The sequence below is a fragment of the Arachis ipaensis genome, chromosome B10 (assembly GCF_059453495.1).
Source record: "Arachis ipaensis isolate K30076 ecotype BB chromosome B10, ASM5945349v1, whole genome shotgun sequence".
Taxonomy (NCBI): Eukaryota; Viridiplantae; Streptophyta; class Magnoliopsida; order Fabales; family Fabaceae; genus Arachis; species Arachis ipaensis.
In genome coordinates, this window is record NC_142435.1 from 93,800,385 (window position 1) to 93,822,759 (window position 22,375).

Genomic DNA, 22,375 nt, shown 5'->3' on the forward strand with positions numbered 1-22,375 from the left:
CTTTAAACCATACTCACAACCAGCAAAGCATACAAAATTAAAGATAATTTTTTAAATGCAGAGGTTTCATAGTTGTTTCATGCAGGCTACCTTTATCACCACATCTTTTATGGAAAGACTCATGGAAGTTTACAGCATCATCTGAGAAAAAGTACCTAAAGAAGTCTTCAACCTTTATCTACAGTTTGTAAATTTAAAATTTTAAAATTTCTAATAAATTTACAAGACTAATATTACTAAAGTCAACAAGGGAAAACTTGAAAATGAAAAAAAATGGTATTTTTTCTAATAAGAAATACCAGAAAATCAGCTTCTACAACACCTGTGTATTCTTCTGGGACTGCACATTAGAAAATAAGCTCAGATCAGCAGAGTTTTTGAAAAAATATGATGGATTAATAAAATATATTATAAGTTAAATACAATAGATATTTTTTTTATCTTTTTTATAAAAGAATAATTTCATTAAGATTTAAGGAGAAGGATAATATGATAAAAAAGCAAAACAAAGGATTCATCTATAAAGCATGGCTTTTAAACCCTAAACACAATGGGCATGAAAAATTGATCAATTTTGCTTAGGCAAAGTTTCCTAGTTTATTTAATATTTTTTAACTTCTCAGACCATAAATAAACAGAGGGGTTGGAGAATTTCAAAGACGGGATCAATCAAGTCCGTTTACCAACTTCTATTTATAAGAAATCCCATTTCAATTTGGTTTCCTTTCTTATCAACAACAGAACCAACTTTCCCACCAATAAAAGTCCTCGACTCATATATATCCACCTGATCGAGAGCAATTAGAAGTAAACACACTAGATAAAATGCATTAGCTAGAATATCCTAATAAATTTAACACCATAATTGTGTTAAGAAACTGACCAAATCACTCCCCTTTGCTTCAAAAATCAAGTTTACCATGTACACCATAACATCCAATTTCAAAATAACATTTTCTTCGTTCCATACTGATAAGTCGCTTTGACTTTTCACATATATTCATAAATCAAAGTATCAAAATGACTTATAAAATATGAAATGGAGGAAGTGTGATATTAAAGATTAAAGGAGCTGAACCTCGTGTCCTTGATCCAAGAGTTCCAGTGTAGTTGACATGCCAGAAAGCCCAGCTCCAAGGATGGCAACTTTCAGCTTTGGTCCTCGATAATGTTCTGGCTCCGGCGAAAACAGCCCTTTTGGCGCTGGCAGGAAACCATTTCATTTGTCAAACTTACAGCTCAGCTCAATTACTTAATAACTAAACCTGGTAACATGGCAAACCAGATTCATTCATAAGCTCACACCACTCCCCTATGATATGTGTTGCGTACTCAGGTTTGAGACTTGATTAGGGTCAATAGTGGATGAGAACTCTTAATATTTTGTGTATAACTGTGTGTGTAGTATAGGTGTGTGTTGTGATATTATAATACTCAAAATTATAGGCTATCCAATTTATGACAAAAAAAACAATTAGAAAACTGAAATATAAAACGAGTAACATGGTGAATATGCAGCTAGCATACATAGTAATTAAAATATTTAATAATTGGACTTACAATGTTCCAGCGAATTGTGTGCTAAGATAAGCTTGGTCTTCAGGGAAGAACCTGGCAAGGCCAAAGTCTCCAATCTTGGGATGAAACTTATGATCAAGAAGAATGTTGCTTGCCTTGATGTCTCGGTGAACAATTCTTAGATGTGAATCCTCATGAAGGTACTGCAATCCCCTTGCCACGCCTAGAACAATTTGGAACCTAGTGCTCCAATTCAGGAATCGATCAGCATTGTTCCCTGCATGAGGGGAACATTCAAAGTTTCAATTTGCTCTGTTTAACCAATCCTAAGCTCTTGTGGGAATTAAAAAAAGAAGGGATACCATATATGAAGAGGTCCAAACTTCTGTATTCACAATCCTAACCATCCCTCACAATCCAGTATTCACCCACAGGCACAGAAATTCAGCAAAAATTAATGAAATTGAAAGTTCAAACGCTCCCCTTCCCTCTCTTCCAGTCCAATACAACTTCTAAAATATATTGTTGCCTACAGAGACATCGAAATTAAAATTGAAATGAGAATGAAATGAAAGTTGAAGAGGGAGAGAGAGAGAGATAGAGGTTAGGAGTACGGACAGGAGCACAGCAAGCCCTAGCTGCGGCGGCGGCTTCAATCGACCCCAGGAGCGACGACAGTGCACGGCGGAACAGCCTCCTCTCTTGCGTCGCATCTTCGTCCTCTCTCTCCATCTCGTCTGCAAATCGTCTCTCTCTCCCCTCCGGGCTCCCTGCTCCGCGACGGCAATGGCGGCGGCTGCAGCGACGTTGCGGCGGTGACCCCCTCTCACTCTCTATTCTCTCGATCGCGCTCTCTCATCTCCGTCTCCCTCCTCTCCTCCCTCTGGTTCACTCTTTCTCTCAGATCTGGGTGTGTGTGTGTGAAAGGGGGGCGTGGTGGCAGTGGTGAGTGATGGTGAGAATGAGTGTGAGTGTGTGGGTGTGTTAGGGTTAGGGTTTTCAACAATTAATTCGAAGGTGAAGGTGATTTGCGAAGGTGAGGGGCGAAACTTTTTTTCTGATCAGAAGGTGAAAGTGAGGGTATTCGAAGGTGAGTGATTTGGTGATAAGGAAAAGAAAAATTACTAAGTGTTTGGGTGCATTTGGCCTAGATACATTAGGCTACGTTTTTAAAGTGCACCCAAAACTTAACAAATAGGCTACCCTTTAAAAGTGTCTCCTTTGATATGAAAAGTGAACTTATAGATATTAACCTACGGCTACGCTTTATAAGTGATTTCTATAATACCTAAGGCTACGCTTTTTAAATGATGCCGCATTTGTGTATCCTTTTCTCTTATAAAAAGGCAACACGGAGAAAAGCGTAGCCTATTCTATGAATAGGCTACGCTTTTCAAATGTAGCTTAAAAAAAGTGTGGCTGAATGGGTATTTTTCTTGTAGTGAGTGAGTGCCAATAACGCTAGCGAAGGTGCAAGAAGACCCACGTTATTCTCCACGTTAGTTACATTAATGTGGGAACTAACGTGGAAGGAAAGGGAGATGCCAACTTTAGTGGAAAAGGTGATCTCCACTAACGTTTGCGAAGCAAAAAGACCCACGTTAGCTTCCACGTTAACTACATTAACGTGGGAACTAACGTGGAAGGAAAGGGAGATGCCAAAGTTAGTGGAAAAGGTGATCCCCACTAACATTTGCGAAGCAAAAAGACCCACGTTAGCTTCCACGTTAACTACATTAACATGGTAGTTAACGTGGGCAAAAGTCTCACCCAGCAGCCTGACCATGCCTTCTTCAAACAAGAATAACTTGAGCCACAAAGCTCCAAATGAGGTGATTCCAGTAGCATTGGAAAGTAGGATTCCAGAGCTTTCTAAGCATATATAGAACTACATGGTGGACACTAAATTTGAGGGAGAAAACCTGCCCCGAAAGTGCAAAGATGAATATGGTATCAACCTGTAGTAAGGCCAGCTGACCTCTTCACCTTCCAAGAAGTATAACTCGAGTTGTAGAGCTCCAGATGATGCGCTTCCAAAGGCGTTGGAAAGTAGACATCCAGAGCTTTCCAACAATATATAATAGTATGGGGTGGACATTAAGTTGAGCTTCAGAAACTGACAATTTTCAGCCCCTGATCGCGGACGTTATTGGCACTCACGTTTGCCAATAACGCTAGCCACTATGCTAGCAACCCTGTCCCCTTCAAAAGAGCATAACTTGAGTTACAGAAGTCCAATTGAGATGATTTCAGTTGCGTTAGAAAGCTGACATCCAGAGCTTTCCAACGATATATAATACTCTATAGTGAGCATGAAATTGGAGCACAAACCAGAGGCATCTTTTAAGCCCCAAAAACACCAACTGGGTAGCAAGTGTGACGTTAGCCACACTAACTTCAGCACAAACGCCACACTTGTAGCGTTAGTATGGCTAACGTTAGCACTGACATTAGCACCTGGACCTCAACTTGATTCTCTTTCAAGGACCACCCAACCTCAAGGAAGCAAGCCCACAAGTGTCAACCAATCAAGGCCACAAGAAGCATCTAGAATAGGAATTTTCATTTAATTGTAAATTGCTTTTAATTTCATTTTGTAATTTAGGAGAGCCTATATAAGGGCCTTAGCTTTTACATTCAAAGGACATTCGGGAAAGGGGGATTAGAGAGGGGTCTTCGGAATCCCTCCCCTCACACACTTTTCCTTCTCTTTCTTTTCTTTTCTTTGTACTTTTCATTTATGAATTTTGAAGTTTCAATTTTAGTTTTAATCTTCATCTTTACTTTTCTGCACTTTCTTTCTTTTCTATTTTTTTGTAGAGCAATGATCAACTAACTCTTTTCATTGGGTTAGAGAGCTCTATTGTGATTCAACGGATCAATTGTAGTTCTTATTCTTCTTCTTCTTCTATCTTTTCTCTTGATTTTACTAGAAAGCTTTCAATCTTCATCCAATTGGGTAGTTATCTTGGAAAAGAAGCTATTCATACTTGGATCTCTTCTGAACCTTGGAAGAGGAATGAAGAGATCATGCTAGAAATACTTTCTCATGTTGGACCAAATTAGGGTTGGAAGGATATGGTGACTATAATTCTACCAACACTTGATTTGGGAATGCATGTGGTATAATCAGTGACCATACTTCATCTCTTCTCATGAGCAATTGACTAAGGAATTGGCTATTGATCAAGATTTGAGAGATTGAATTATAAGGAATTGTAATTCGATCACTTAAGATTGCCAAGGAGATCAATGAATGCATTGATTGAGGAAGAGATGAGAATGAACTTGATTCGGAGGATTGCAATATCTCTTGATCCCAATGAACTCCCCATTTCTGATCTTACTCATTCAAATGATGCACAGAAGAATTACACAACCACAGAAAAAGAGTTACTTGCAGTGGTTAATGCCATTGACAAGTTTAGATCTTATTTAGTAGGTTCAAAAGTGATTGTGTATACTGACCATGCTGCTCTTAAATACCTACTCACAAAGCAGGATTCAAAACCCAGGCTCATAAGATGGGTGTTGCTTCTGCAAGAGTTTGATATAGAAATAAGAGAGAAAAAAGGGACATAGAACCAGGTAGCTGATCACCTGTCCCAGATAGAACCAGTAGTAGGGGCATCCCTCCCTCATACTGAGATCTCTGAAACCTTTCCAGATGAGCAACTCTTCGCCATTCAGGAAGCACCATGGTTTGCAAACATTGCAAATTATAAAGCTGTGAGGTTCATACCCAAGGAGTACAGCAGAGTGCAAACGAAAAAACTAATTTCTGATGCAAAATACTATTTATGGGATGAACCATATCTCTTTAAGAGATGTACAGACGGAATAATCCGCAGATGCGTACCCAGAGAAGAGGCACAGAAGATCCTATGGCACTGCCATGGATCACAGTATGGAGGACATTTTGGAGGAGAGCGAACAGCCACTAAGGTCCTCCAATGTGGCTTCTACTGGCCTACTCTCTATAGAGATGCCCGAGAATTTGTGCGTAACTGTGACAGTTGCCAAAGAGCTGGCAACTTGCCCCATGGTTATGCCATGCCTCAACAAGGGATCTTAGAGATTGAGTTGTTTGATGTATGGGGTATTGACTTCATGGGTCCCTTCCCACCATCATACTCAAACACTTACATTCTGGTGGCAGTAGACTATGTATCTAAATGGGTAGAAGCAGTTACCACACCCACTAACGATACTAAGACCGTACTGAAATTCCTCCAAAAATATATCTTCAGCAGATTTGGCGTCCCCAGAGTATTAATCAATGACAGGGGCACTCATTTCTGCAATAAACAGCTATACTCTGCTATGGTCCGATATGGAATTAGCCACAAAGTAGCAACTCCATATCACCCACAGACAAATGGGCAGGCTGAAGTCTCTAATAGAGAACTAAAAAGAATCCTGAAATAGACTGTAATTGCCCGTAGAAAGGATTGGGCAAAAAGCTTGGATGATGCTCTGTGGGCATACAGAACAGCATTCAAAACTCCTATAGGAACCTCTTCATACCAGCTTGTGTATGGCAAGGCCTGTCATTTGCCCTTGGAACTGGAACATAAGGCCTATTGGGCAACCAGATTCCTAAACCTGGATGCTAAGTTAGCTAGAGAGAAAAGATTGCTCCAGCTGAATGAGCTAGAGGAATTCAGAATCAATGCTTTTGAAAATGCTAAAATTTATAAGGAGAAAGCAAAAAAGTGGCATGACAAGAAACTGTCATCTAGAGTCTTTGAATTAGGACAGAAGGTTCTGCTATTTAACTCTAGGCTCAGACTATTCACCGGGAAACTAAAATCCCGGTGGAGGGGACCATATGTGATTACAAGTGTATCACCATATGCATATGTTGAGCTTCAGGATATTGACTCTGACAAAAAGTTCATTGTTAATGGACAGAGAATTAAACATTATCTTGAAAGCAATTTTGAGCAAGAATGCTCAAAACTGAGACTAGAATAAAGCTCAGTCAAGGTCCAGCTAAAGACAATAAAGAAGCGCTTATTGGGAGGCAACCCAATGTTCTTTAATTATATATATTTATTTTCCATTATTATCTTATGTTTTCTGTAGGTTGATAATCATGTGAAGTCACAAAAATAATTGAAAAAGCAAAAACAAACTGAAAAACAGAATGAAAAATAGCACACCTTGGAGGAAAAGCCTACTGGCATTTAAACGCCAGTAAGGGCAGCAGAATAGGCGTTTAATGCAAGAAAAGAGCAAGAAGCTGGCGTTAAACACTAGAAATAGGTAGCAACCTGGCGTTTAACGCCAGGATTGGCAGCAAAGGGTGTTTTGCAAGCCTAATTGGTGCAGGGATGAGAAATCCTTGACACCTCAGGATCTGTAGACCCCACAAAATCCCCACCAACCTCAACTCACTTTCTCTCTTCTTCACACCTTTTCATAATACTCTTCCCCAAATACCCTTCGCCAATCCACATCCATCTATCATAAACCCCAACTACCTCACCATTCAAATTCAAACCACTTTTCCTCCCAAACCCACCCTTACATGGCCAAACTTACACCTCTCTCCACTCCTATATAAACCCATCTTCACCCCTTCATTTTCACACATCTTCAACACTACTTCTCCCCCTTGGCTGAAACATTAACCCCCCTCCATCTCCTCTATTTCTTCTTCCTCTATTCTCTTCCTTCTTCTTTTGCTCGAGGACGAGCAAACCTTCTAAGTTTGGTGTAGTAAAAGCATTGCTTTTTATTTTTCCATAACCATTTATGGCACCTAAGGCCAGAGAAACCTCTAGAAAGAGGAAAGAGAAAGTAAAAGCTTCCACCTCCGAGTCATGGGAGATGGAGGGATTCACCTCAAGGGATGCATTTTCCTCCACAAAATTATTGGGAACAAATTAACACCTCCTTAGGAGAATTAAGTTCCAATATGGGACAACTAAGGGTGGAACACCAAGAGCATTCTATCCTCCTTCATGAAATTAGAAAAGATCAAAGAATCATGAGAAAGGAGCAACAAAGGTAAGGAAGAGACATTGAGGAGCTCAAGCACTCCATAAGATCTTGAAGAGGAAGAACTAGCAACCATCACTAAGGTGGACCCATTCTTTAATTTTCTTGTTCTTTATTTTCTATTTTTCGAATTTTTATGCTTTATGTTTATCTATGTTTGTGTCTTTATTACATGATCATTAGTGTCTTAGTATCTATGCCTTAAAGCTATGAATGTCCTATGAATCCATCATCTTTCTTAAATAAAAAGTGTTTTAATTGCAAAAAGAAAAAGAAGTACATGAATTTCGAATTTTGAAACAGATTAATTATTTTGATGTGGTGGCAATACTTTATGTTTTTCTGAATGAATGCTTGAACAGTGCATATTTTTTAATTTGTTGTCCAAGAATGTTAAAATTGTTGGCTCTTGAAAGAATAATGGAAAAGGAGAAATGTTATTGATAATCTGAAAAATCATATAATTGATTCTTGAAGCAAGAAAAAGCAGTGAAAAGCTTGCAGAAAAAAATTATATATGCGAAAAAAAAGAGAAAAAAAAGAAAAAAAAAGAAAAAGAAAAAGAAAAAGCAAGCAGAAAAAGCCAATAGCCCTTTAAACCAAAAGGCAAGGGTAAAATAAAAAGGATCCAAGGCTTTGAGCATCAGTGGATAGGAGGGCCTAAAGGAATAAAATCCTGGCCTAAGCGGCTAAACCAAGCTGTCCCTAACCATGTGCTTCTGGTGTGAAGGTGTCAAGTAAAAAACTTGAGACTGAGCGGTTAAAGTCATGGTCCAAAGGAAAAAGAGTGTGCTTAAGAGCTCTGGACACCTCTAATTGGGGACTTTAGCAAAGCTGAGTCACAATCTGAAAAGGTTCACCCAGTTATGTGTCTGTGGAATTTATGTATCCGGTGGTAATACTAGAAAACAAAATGTTTAGGGTCACGGCCAAGACTCATAAAGTAACTATGTTCAAGAATCAACATATTGTACTAGGAGAATCAATAACACTATCTGAATTCTGAGTTCCTATAGATGCCAATCATTCTGAACTTCAAAGGAAAAGGTGAGATGCCAAAACTGTTCAGAAGCAAAAAGCTAACAGCCCCGCTCATCTAATTAAGACTGATCTTCATAGATGTTTTTGGAATTCATTGTATATTCTCTTCTTTTTATCCTATTTGATTTTTAGTTGCTTGGGGACAAGCAACAATTTAAGTTTGCTGTTGTGATGAGCGGATAATTTATACGCTTTTTGGCATTGTTTTTAGTATATTTTTAGTATATTTTAGTTAGTTTTTATTATGTTTTTATTAGTTTTTAAATAAAAATCACATTTTTGGACTTTACTATGAGTTTGTGTGTTTTTTTTGTGATTTCAGGTATTTTCTGGTTGAAATTGAGGGACCTGAGCAAAAATCTGATTCAGAGGCTGAAAAAGGACTGCAGATGTTGTTGGATTCTGACCTCCCTGCACTCTAAATGGATTTTCTGGAGCTACAGAAGCCCAATTGGCGCGCTCTCAATTGCGTTGGAAAGTAGACATCCTGGGCTTTCCAGCAATATATAATAGCTCATACTTTACCCGAGATTTGATGGCCCAAACCGGCGTTCCAGGTCAGCATAGAAATTATGGCGTCAAAACGCCAGAACTGGCATGAAAGCTGGAGTTAAACGCCCAAACTGGCACAAAAGCTGGCGTTTAAGTCCAAGAAAGGTCTCTATACGTGAAAACTTCAACGCTCAGCCCAAGCACACACCAAGTGGGCCTCGGAAGTGGAATTTTACACTAACTACTCTAGCTTACTCATTTTCTGTAACCCTAGGTCACTAGTTTTATTATAAAAACTACTTTTACTGATTCATCTTGTATCTGATGACACTCTACACATTTCATATTGTATTTCTGACGGCATGAGTCTCTAAACCCCATGGTTGCGGGTGAGGAGCTCTGCTGTGACTCGATGAATTAATGCAATTACTACTGTTTTCCATTCAATAACGCTTGTCTCTTCTCTAAGATATACACTTGTTCTTCAACTTGATGAATGTGATGATTCGTGACACTCATCATCATTCTCACTTAAGAACGCGTGCCTGACAACCACTTCTGTTCTACCTTAGACTGAGTGCATATCTCTTAGCCTCTTGATTCAGATCAGAGTCTTCGTGGTATAAGCTAGAATTATTGGCAGCCATTCTTAAGATCTGGAAAGTCTAAACCTTGTATGTGGTATTCCGAGTAGGATTTGGGAAGGGATGACTGTGACGAGCTTCAAACTCACGAGTGCTGGGCGTAGTGACAGACGCAAAAGGATCAATGGATCCTATTCCAACATGAGTGAGAACCGACAGATGATTAGCCGTGCGGTGACAGCACATTTGGACCATTTTCACTGAGAGGACGGATGGTAGCCAATGACAACGGTGATCCACCAACATACAGCTTGCCATGGAAGGAGCCCTGCGTGTGTGAAGAAGAAGACAGTAGGAAAGCAGAGATTCAGAAGACAGAGCATCTCCAAAACCTCAACCTGTTCTCCATTACTGCATAACAAGTATTTATTTCATGTTCTTTTACTTTTTACAATTAAATCTGAGAATTACTGATATCCTGACTAAGAGTTACAAGATAACCATAGCTTGCTTCAAGCCGACAATCTCCATGGGGTCGACCCTTACTCACGTAAGGTATTACTTGGACGACCCAGTGCACTTGCTGGTTAGTTGTGCGGATTTACAAAAGTGTGATTGCAATTTCGTGCACCAATCCTCGTGGCTTCTTCCATCTTTGATTGATTTGACCTTGATGCATGTTCCTGTTATAGCTTCCATTTCTTACAAAAACATTAGAACCAAACTCAAAGCGACGGGGGTGAGAACTCATAGTAGCTAATAAAAATTAAAAACAAAAATAAAAACAAATAAACAAGCAAAAGAAAATATTTACAATAACCAATAATAAGGCACATAGTTGCAATTCTCCGGTAACGGTGCCATTTTTGACGAACTAGATTCTTGCCAGTAAAGAAATTTATAAAAATATTTGCATTGTAAGTATAGTATCTAAACGAACAGAGAATCCTTTCATACAAAAGTTTGGTTGTCACAAGTAACAAAACCCAATAAAATTTATAACTGAAGTATTTAAACCTTAGGTCGTATCTCAAGGAATTGCAGGAAATTATGAATTATTATTGGTTATGGAAAAAGGAGTGTTTTTGGGTTTTTGAAATAGAGAAGAAGTAATTTAAATGGCAGGAAAAATAAATTAATAATTATAAAGACTCTTGGCAAGGTATGGGAACTGGAAATCCCATCCTAGTTATCCTTATCAGGTGTGATGAGAATTGTTTATCGCTCCCACTTAGTTAACCCTTACTAAATAAAGGAAAGTCAAGTGGACCAATCAATTTGATCCTCAAGTCCTAGTTAACTCCTGTGGAAAGACTAGCTTTAGAGCGATCCAAATCAAATAGCGAGAATTCCAATTTTCAATCAACTGCTGAGTCTGATAACTCAAGTGTTACCAATTACTTAACCAAAACCAATAGGATAAAAATATAAATTAAATTGAAAGCATCATAAATAGAATAAAACAATCACAAATCTGAAATACCTCAAATTATATTAAATAGAATATTCAAATCTAACATGGAGAGATTCATAAGCCAATTTGGCAACATAAGTAATTAACAAGTAAAAGCATTGGAGTAACTAAAAGTAGAAAAGAAACATAAATCAAAGGAACATTTGAACCTGGATTGAAGAAATAACCATACTCTAAGAGAAATCCTAACTCTAAAACCTAAGAGAGAGGAGAGAGCCCCTCTCTCTCTCTAAAACTACATCTAAAACCTAAAAATTGCGTATTCTGAATGTTGTCTCCATTGTTCCTCTTGATTCCCCCATTCTCTGGCTTCTATTCTGTGTTTCTGGGCTTGGATTTGAGCCGAAAAAGGGTCCAGAAATCGCTGGGGGCGACTGCTGCAATTTTCTACACGTGGTGTCCGTCACGCGTGCGCGTGGGTCACGCGTTCGTGTCATTTGGAGTTTTCCTTGTCACGCGTGTGCGTCAGTCATGCGTACGCGTCAGTTGTGTTCTGCTCTAGGAACGCATCCGCGTCGTCCACACGTACGCGTCACTGCATTTCGCGCTAGACACGCGTCAGCGTCATCCACGCGTGCGCGTCGCTGCTTTTTCTTCAAAACTCCATTTTTGTGCTTTCCTTCCATTTTTGTATGTTTCCTTTCTGTCCTCTAAGTCATTCCTACCCTATGAAACCTGAAAACACTTAACACACAGATCACGGGATTGAATGGTAATAAAGGATAATTAAAATAATTATTTTTAAGGCATAGGAAACATGTTTTCACATATATCATAAAATAAGGAAGGAATTGTAAAACCTTACAAATCTTATGAATAAGTGGGTGAAGAATTGATAAAAACACTCAATTGAGCACAAGATGAATAAAAAAATAGGGGTTTATCAGTCACATAGAGCCTTCTCAGAGGTCATGGTGCCTATTGTGCAAGGGATCAAGAAGCATCCAGGATCTGGATGCTTCTGAGGTAGCTTCTGCTGAACCAAAGCATTGAGTTCTTTGGAAAGCAATGGAGGTTCTTCCTCTAAAGGCTTTGTACCAAATAGTTTGGCATTCAGCTTCATTAGAGCTCCTAGGTACCGACCAACTTGCTCTTCCCTAGTGTCGTCATCCTCATCGGAGGATGAGTGTTCATCAAAACTCATGCACTACAGAAGTGCATGCAAAGGAACCTCTATGGTCTCTATATGAGCCTTGGCTTCCTTTAGTTCCTGGATAGGGGTTTCTTGAGTGAGAATTGAGCACTCAGAGGGTGTGCCTTTACTGGCGTTTAATGCCAGCTCTGATGACTCTTTGGGCGTTGAACGTCTATGCTGTACACCCTTACTAGCGTTAAACGCCAGTTCCCTTACCAATTTGGGTGTTGAACGCCCAGTGAGGGGTTCCTCACTGGCGTTCAGCGCCAGAATCCCTACCTACTTGGGCATTGAACGCCCAGCCAGTGTTCCCTGGCTGGCGTTCAATGCCAGCTTTGCTCTCTACATGGGCGTTGAACGCCCAGTGAGGGGTTCCTCACTGGCCTTCAGCGCCAGGCTCTTGGCCATTTTGGGCATTGAATGCCCAGTGAAGGGCTTCCTCACTGGCGTTCAATGCCTTCCCATTCTCTCCAAATTCGGTCTCAGCCTTAGTGGTGATGGCTTTACACTCTTCTCTTGGGTTCACTTCAGTGTTACAAGGAAGAGTGCCAGGAGGGGTCTCAGGGATCCTCTTACTCATTTGACCAACCTGTAGCTCCAAATTTCTAATGGAGTTTCTTGTTTCATTCATGAAACTTTGAGTGGTCTTAGAGAGGCTGGAAACCAGAGTGACTAAGTCAGAGAGGCTCTGCTTAGGGGTTTCCATATTCCCTTGAGAAGATGAGAATGGTGGTCTATTGTTGAACCTATCCTGGTTCCTTCCACCTTGATTATTATTGAAACCTTGCTGAGGTTTCTGTTGATCCTTCCATTAGAGGTTAGGATGATTCCTCCATGAAGGATTGTAGGTGTTTCCATAGGGTTCTCCCATATAATTCACCTCCTCCATGGTGGGTTGATCAGGATCATAAGCATCTACATCAGGATATACTTCTCGGGTACTGCCAGTTGTAATTTGCATTCCAGTCAAATACTGAGAGATCATATTGACCTGCTGGGTCAAGATCTTGTTCTGAGCCAATATGGCATTCAGAGTATCAACTTCAAGAACTCCTTTCTTCTGAGGGATCCCATGGTTTACAGGATTCATCTCAAAGGTGTACATGAATTGATTATTTACAACCATCTCAATGAGTTCTCTTGCTTCTGCAGGTGTTTTCTTCAAATGGAGTGATCCATCTGCAGAGCTATCAAATGAGATTTTGGACATCTCAGACAGACCATTATAGAACACTGACATTAGGATTTTCTCCGGTAAAGAATTTTATAAAAATAGTTACGTTGTAGATATAGTTTCTAAACCAACAGAAATCCCTTCGTACAAACGTTTTGGTTGTCACAAGTAACAAACCCCTAAATAAATTGATAACCGAAGTATTTAAACCTCGGGTCATCTTCTCAAGGAACTGCAGGGAAGTATGTTCTTATTATTGGTTATGAAGATTGTAAATCGGGGTTTTGAAGATGAGGAACAAGTAATTTAAATTGCAATTAAAATAAGTAAAAGACTATAAAATAAATAAATAAATGTAAAACACACTTTTGGCAAGGTATGAGAAATTAGAAGTCCTATTCTAGTTATCCTTATCAATGATAATGAAAATTGAATCTTAATTCCACTTAGTTAACCTCTGCAAGAGCAAGGGAAGGTCAAGTGACTAATTAGTTAGATCCTCAAATCCTAGTTAATCCCTAAGGAAAGATTGGGATTATTGAAGTTCAATACAATTAGCAAAGATAACGATTATCTATCATGTTGAGTTTGATAACTCCTGAGTTACTTATTTCTTAACCAAGACCAAAAGGAGAAAAATAAATTTACTGGCATAAAAATGTCTTCAGATTGGGAATAACAATAACATAAATAAAAGAAAGCAATTGTAAACTGAAATACCTCAAATAACATTAATTCAAAGGAGTAATTTGTAACATAGAAGAATTCATAAATAAAATTGAGAAAATAATAAAAAGGAATATTGATCCTGATAAAAAGAGATAATCTTGAAAGCGAATAAAATCCTAAATCTAAATCCTAATCCTAAAAGAGAGAGGAGAGAACCTCTCCCTCAAAACTACATCTAAATCATGAAAACTAACTAATTGGAAACCCTCCTCCGAATGGATGCATTCCCCCACTTCATAACCTCTGGTCTGTGCCTTCTGGACTTGGATTTGGGCCAAAAAGGGCTTCAAAAATTGCTGGGAGCATTTTCTGTAATTTTTGGTGCGTGGCCTCTGTCACGCGTCCGCGTGGGTCACGCGGTCGCGTCGTCTGGAGTTTTCCTTGTCACGCGGTCGCTTCAGTCATGCGTCTGCGTCATATGCGTTTCGCTTATGGCGCGCGGTCGCGTCAATCACGCGGTCGCGTTGCTGTTAATTCGCACTGGCATGCGGCAGCATCGTCCATGCGATCGCGTCGCTACCAGTTTCTTCAAAAACTCTGTTTTATGCTTTCCTTCCAATTTTGTATGTTTCCTTTCCATCCTTTAAGTCATTCCTGCCTTAGAAGATCTGAAATTACTCAACACACGAATCACGGCATCGAATGGTAATAAAGGAAAATTAAAATAATTACTTTTAAAGCATAGGAAACATGTTTTTCACATACATCACATAATAAGGAAGGGAAAGTAGAACCATGCAATTAACATGAATAAGTGAGTGAAGGATTGAATAAATCACTCAATTTGAGCATAAAATATATCATAAAATATGGGTTTATCAAACACGCCTATGATAGACCATTCTGAGAGCATGTCAGGAGGACATCTCCTGATTAGTTGCTTGTATCTTTCCCAAGCTTTATAAAGGGATTCACCTTCTCTTTGTCTGAAGGTTTGAACTTCTACTCTAATTTTTCTCATCCTTTGAAGGGGAAAGAATTTAGCCAGGAAAGCATTAACCAGCTTTTTCCAGGAGTCTAGGCTCTCCATTGGTTGAGAATCCAACCATATCTTAGCTCTGTCTTTTACAACCAAGGGAAAGAGCATAAGCTTGTAGACTTCAGGATTTACTCTATTGGTCTTTATAGTATCACAGATCTGCAAGAATTCAGCCAAGACTTGATGTGGATCTTCCATTGGAAGTCAATGGAACTTGTAATTCTGTTGCAGAAGAGAAATTAACAGAGGCTTAAGCTCAAAGTTCCAATGGCAGGTACAGAGATACCTCTGCTATAAAAGTCAGAAATAGGCATGGTGAAGTCACCAAGAACCTTTCTTGCATCTCCTTCAGGTTCGGCCATGTCCTCAATTTCTTGTTCAAAATTTTCTGAAACGTTTCTTCCAGAGTGTTGTGCTTTAATGTGTTATAAACTCCTCCTTAAAGTCCTCTCAAGTTCATGATCAAGATTTAAGAGAGGTTCTTTATCCTTGTTCCTAGTCATAAACAAGAAAAGAAGAAAAGAAAGAAAGGAAGCTTCTATGTCTGATTTAAGTATATAGAAGGCTCCCAGTGAGATGTGTAGAAAGAATAGGAAGATAGAAAAAATGAAGATAGAAGATGAAAGAAGAGAAGAGTTCGAATAAATAGAAGTAAATAGGAGAAGAATTAGAAATAGAAAAGATAAACAATAATTAAAATATTTTTGTTTTTATTTTATTCAATTACTAGATTCGAAAATAAGATTAATAATTTAAAAAGAATTGAAAATTAGTTAATAAATCTAAAAAATAGAAGAGAGAGAAATAGAAAGGAATTTTTGAAAATTAGGAGAGAGAAGAATTACTTAGGAAGTTTTGAAAAAGAAGAAAGAGAAAACAACCAACTAATTAAGAAAAGATTTGAAAACAAGATAAGATAAAAGAATAGAAAAGATTTGAATTTAAAATTTGAAATTAGAAAAGATAAGATAAGAAATTAAAAAGATTTGAAAAAGATTTGATTTTAAAATTTTAGATTAGAAAATTTTTGAAAAGCTTTAAAAGAATGATAAGATTTGAAATTTGATTTTGAAAAAGATTTAATTTTAAATATTGAAATTTGAATTTGAAATTTGAATTTGAAAATCGAATTTTGAAATTTGAAATTTGAATTTTAAATTTTGAAATTTGGATTTTGAAATTTTGAATTTTGAAATAAGATAAGATAAGATTTTTTTATTTTGAAAATATTTGAATTTTGAAATTTAAAAACTAAGATAAGATTAGATAAAAATTTTGAAATTAAAATCTGAATTTTTATTAAATATTTTCGAAAATTAATTAAAGATAAAGATAGAAAAGATATGTTTTTGTTTTTTTTGAATTTAATGAGAAAATAGAAAAACAAGTAAAAGACACAAAACTTAAAATTTTTAGATTTAGGACCTAAGTTTTCGAAAATTTGAAGACAAACACCAAGGGACACCAAACTTAAAAATTTTAAGATCAAAACAAAAAGAAAACACAAGAATACTTTGAAGATTAAAAAGAATACCAAGAACAAGACTCAAAAAATTTAAAGAACACAAGAACATGCAAAAGTCACTAAACTTAAAATTTTTGAAAACCAAACACAAAATTTTCGAAAATTATAAAAGAAAAACACAAGAAGATACCAAACTTAAAGATTGACACGAGATTTAACAAAAGAAACTATTGAAAATTTTTATAAAGAAAGACTCACAATTTTTGAAAAACTCAACAAGAACAAAGAAAAAAAAAAGAATCAAACCAAGAACAAAGATTAAACAAAGAAAATAATTTTTTTATTTGAAAAAGTTTTTTATTTTTTCGAAAATAAGGAAGAAGAAAATAAAAATAAAAGACAAAAACAAAATAAAAAAAATACCTGATCTAGGGAACAAGATAATCCGTCAGTTGTCCAAACTCGAACAATCCTCGGCAACGGCGCCAAAAACTTGGTGCATGAATCCCCACATTTCGTACAACTGTACCAGCAAGTGTACTGGGTTATTCAAGTAATACCTGAGCGAGTCAGGGTCGATCCTACAAGGAGTGTGGTTTGAAGCAAGCTACGGTTATCTTGCAGGTCTTAGTCAGGCGGATAGAAGAGTTGTTGGATTTGTGAGATCTGAACTAGGTTGATATGTTTATAATGATAATCTTAAAACTTAATTGGTTGAGGCTTAGAGTTGCTTTGATCTTTTAGCTTAACTCTGATCTTACTGTCTTCTTCAATTGTGAATGATTTCTTCTATGGCAGGTTGTATGTGATTGACGCTGGTTTGAGCAGCCGCCAATGCTACTCCAAATCTAAACCCAGGGTTAGTATCGATCAATTCTGATTGAGGGTGAAGCTCCTCCAGTCCACTCTCCTTAATGATCATACTCAAAACGCCACAGACAAGGTCGAATCTTCCAGATTAGAGAATGCGGCGCCATTGGGTTCTAGCCTCTACCACAGAGACCCTAATCTCCCCATAAATCGGCTGAACTGGTGACTCAAGAAATCCCCAACAAAGTCATGGATTAGCCTTCTGAGAGATGTATAATCAAGCTGGCAGTTCAATGCTTTCCATTGAAGTATTCACAGGAACCCAAGTAGACACGGGTGGTTGTCAGGCACGTGGTCCTAGTATGATGAACGGAGCTGGTTGTCACGGGCCATCCTATTCACCATGTTGAAGAACGAATATACATCTTAGAATTAAATCAAACACAGATTGAAGAGAAATAGTAATACTTTTATTAATTCATAGAACTCAGCAGAGCTCCTCCCCTTAACCTATGAGGTTTAGAAACTGATGACTGGAATTCACTGATAAAGCCATATTTCATGAGTTATTTTGTGCTTAATTTGAGTGATTTATTCAATCCTTCACCCACTTATTCATATTAATTGCATGGTTTTACTTTCCCTTCCTCATTATGTGATGTACGTGAAAAACATGTTTCCTAAGCTTTAATATTAATTATTTTAATACCTTTATTTCCATTCGATGCCGTGATTAGTGTGTTGAGTAGTTTCAGATCTTCTAAGGTAGGAATGACTTAAAGGATGGAAAAGGAAACATACAAAAATGGAAGGAAAGCACAAAATGGAGCTTCTGAAGAAACTGGCATCCACGCGATCGCATGGATGAAGCGATCGCGTGCCAAGCGCGAATCAGCAGCGACGCGGCCGCATGACTGACGCGACCGCGCGCCTTAAGCATAACGCACATGACGACGCGACCGCGTGACCCACGCGGATGCGTGACAGAGGCCACGCACCAGAAATTGCAGAAAATGCTCATAGTGAATTCTGAAGCCCTTTTTGGCCCAAATCCAAGTCCAGAAGGCATAGACCAGAGGTTATGAAGTGAGGGAATGCATCCATTGAGGAAGAGCTCGCCAATTTCCACTTTCCATGCTTTAGATTTAGTTTGAGAGAGGTTCTCTCCTCTCTCTCTTAGGATTAGGATTAGGATTTAGGACTTCTCTTAGTTTCTAAGAGTGACGCTCGATCCAGGTTTAATATTTACTTTAAATTACGTTTCTATACTGCTTTTTACTTTAATGCTTTTATTCGTATCTATAAATGTTGCCAGCTTGGCTTATGAACTCTTTCCATATTAAGATTTGAATCAATGATTATTTGAGGTATTTCAGTTATTGATTGCTTTCTCTTTAATTTGTGTTACCATTGCTTTCCATCTAAGGATACTGTTATTCCAGCAATTTATTTTTTCCCCTTTTAGTCCTGGTTAAGAAATCAGTAACCCAACAGTTATCAACTCAAGTTAATTGATAATCATTATCTTGCTAATTGAGCTGAACTTTAGTAATCCCAACCTTTTCCTAGGAAATAAATAGGATTCAAAGGCCAATTTAATTAGTCCCTTGACTTACTTAGTAAAAGTTGACCAAGTGGAATTTAGATTCAACTTTCATTATTGTTGAGAAAGATAACAAAGTGAACTTCTAATTTCTCTCACCTTGCCAAAAGTTGCTTTACAGTAATTATTTATTTTAATTGCCATTTACTTTACTTGTCATTTAAATCACTTGCTTCTCACCTTCTAAACCCCGATTACAACCTTTATGGCCAATAATAAGAACATACCTCCTCGCAGTTCCTTGAGAAGACGACCCGAGGTTTGAATACTCGGTTAACAATTTTTAATGGGGTTTATTACTTGTGACACCCAAAACGTTTGTATGAAAGGACTTTTGAAGGTTTAGAAACTATACTTGCAACGAGGATTTATCTACAAATTTCTAGACCACGCAAAAGTTCTCTCATCAAAATGGCGCCGTTGCCGGGGAACTGCTAACGTGTGTCTTATTATTGGTTATTGTAAATATTTTTCTTTTGCTTGTTTATTTATTTTTGTTTTTCCTGTTTATCTTTATTTGCTACCATGAACTCTCACCCCTCTCGCTTTGAGTTTGGTTCTAATATTGTTAAAGGAAATAGAAGTTACAGCAGGAACGTGCATCAAGGTCAGACCAATCAAGGATGGATGGAACCAAGAGGATCTGATCAACCCTTTTGGCAGCAACACCCTCCGAGATATCCTGGACAAAGACCATTCTACAATGCATACCTAGCTGAAAGATATGGTGGACAACCTTGTAACTATCAACAAGCCCCACCCCGTGCATGTAAACCATCCTTTCAATATAACCTCAAACTACCACACTCACAAGCTTCTCTTCACCATTCGCCACCATATGATCCTTCCTTACCCGAGTACCAATCCAATCACTCTCAATCACCACCACTTTCCTTTGTGGCATGTCCAAGTCCAGCAACCCGAGAAGCAGAGGTTCACCTAACGGAAACAGTTAATAAATTTCAAACAACCATTCGACAACTGGAGCAAGTAGTAATTCAATGGGTTTCTAGGCGTTCAACTACACAAGGATCATCCACAATCCCATGTGGACAGTCTAATGAAGAGCAGAGCATGAAGGAAATACCAGAAACTCCAGTGGACAAGACAGAGTATGAATTTGTACTAGAACAAGTAGAAGAAGCTGTCATTGTTCAGGAAGAAGAGTTGGTTGAAGATCTAGGAGATGTTGAACCTCCATGGGAATCTAGAACTGAGGAGAACTCCGTCAAGGACGATACAATCGATGCTAGGGAGGATATTGTACAATCTCCAAGGCAAGTTGTTTATGAAGAATCAGACGGAATAACCCAGGACAGAAATTCCCTTGATAATGATAGTCACAAGTCAAATTCTCTTAGTGATGAACTGGCATCCGCAAGTGAATTCTCTGAGTTCGAAGAATCTTCCACAAGTGAATATGAAGATGATGCGGAGGTAGATTTCTCTCAACCTCTAATCTATGACTCAAGTGATGAGGAAGACATAGAAGACTTTGACCAGGACACAGGTACAATTGTAGAACCTTGTACGGAAGTGACGGAATTCACAGAAGAGCACAAGGGAGTAGAACTTACAGAACCACCGGAAACACCTATCCCAAGGCCATTGCCACCTAATACAAGCTTCAAGTGGGTACAATCCTTAACCTTTAACTTCACTTATTCACTTGAATATGGTTTACTTGAAACAGATGGCCAGCTTAGAGCTCTTTGCGGCTTTAAGAGTAAGAGGGAAATGGCTCGCACTCAGAGCTGGTGCACAAGGTTCAATAATGTTCCACGCTTCACCTCGAAGTACACGGATTGGTATCATGCTCAATTGCATGGGTCACGGAGAATATTTGGTCACCATGGTGAGATTCTACTTTTTGAACCGCCCAGATGGAAACGTATAGATCAAGACGGAGGCAAATTTAATAGCAAAGCTTGGGATCCTGGAATCTATTCTGACATTCGTCACTCCAAGGGCCTGAAAATTTGTCTGAAGCTGCTCAGAAGCTTTGCATGCCTAGTTTGGGACCCCGAAGGCTATTGGCATTCCAAGCACTGGTGGAGATTTTTGGACGAATTTAAACATAAACCGCCATAACAGGAAGCCCTTTCAATGTCCAACTTAAGGACTTTAACTAAAAGTGCTAGGTGGGAGACAACCCACCATGGTATGATCGTTCCTTTCACAATTTTTAATTTTATTTCGCTTTGTTTGTTTTTGAATTTTATTTCTATTTTATTAAACCTGGACTCATGCATAGCATTCACATTAAGCATTGCATCCCACATTCAGATTGAAAAAAAAAAAAGATGCAATACGCGACCGCATGCCCCATGCGATCGCATCACACTACGAACACACTATCCACGCGGCTGCGTGACCTGGAGATCGGCGTCAGTATCCAACGTCCAGAAAGTTAGGCTGGAATCGTGTGGACCTTGTGCGTTTTGCACAAATTGGCCCACGCGATCACATCACTTGCACAATACCAATCCCACGCGACCGCGTGAGCGACGCGATTGCGTCGCATGGATTGCACACCACCCCAAAAGGAGACAGAGAGTTGTGCTGAAACGGTGCTGGAGTCGTGCGTTTAGCACAATTTCCAGCGACGCGATCGCGCGACCCCGCGATCACGTCATCCCCTCTTTTACCCCTTCCATGCGATCGCACGCCCCCACGCGATCGCGTCACTCCCATTTTCACCCCTACCACGCGACCGCGTGCCCCACGCGATCGCGTGGATTTGAAAATATAACCCCCCCAGCCACACGAACCCTAGCAGTCGCGCAGCCCCCCCAACCCTCTTCTCCCTCTCTGCCCCATCTTCTCTCAACCACCACCCATCCACCATTGCCGCCGCCCCGACCACCACCCAGTCGCCGCCGCCACCCAGACGCCGCCGCCACCGACTACCTTCCTCCCTCCCCTTCCTCCTTCTTCTTTCTTCCTCTCCTTCCCTCCTCCTCCGCCACTGCCCTCCCCCTCCGCAAACCACCACCCGCACCACCGGCCATCCCAGCCGCGCCACCACCCTCTCCCCTATCCATCCCTCTCCCCTATTTCACCCATTACCCCTCCCTTTCCCCTGACCGAACTGCCCCCTCAGCCGCCACCGCGCCACCGTACTCCGCCATTGCGCCGGACGCTGCCGCAGCCACCACCCAGCCGCTTTCTTCCCCATTCTACTCCTCTCGCCTACCAGGTTCCGGTGCACGCCGCCTTTCTATCCTTCGTATTTATTTTATGATTTTTCCTGTTTCTGTTCATAATTCGGATAGATAGTTATGCATGCTGTAGTGGATTTTTAGGTTGTTAGGTAGATTAGGCTGTGGTTAGTGGATCTAGGTCTGTTTACTTGCACTGTTCAT

At 39.2% G+C, this 22,375-nt stretch overlaps 1 long non-coding RNA gene across 1 annotated transcript; it reads right to left on the reverse strand.

The window, feature by feature from the left end:
• Positions 1-299: 299 nt before the first annotated feature.
• On the reverse strand, positions 300-1,669 carry LOC107621710 (uncharacterized). Its single transcript, XR_002355923.2, has 3 exons — positions 1,561-1,669; positions 1,079-1,203; positions 300-340 (listed from the first exon to the last, which is right to left on the reverse strand). It is a non-coding gene; the product is annotated as an uncharacterized LOC107621710 (long non-coding RNA).
• Between the last annotated feature and the right edge of the window lie 20,706 nt (positions 1,670-22,375).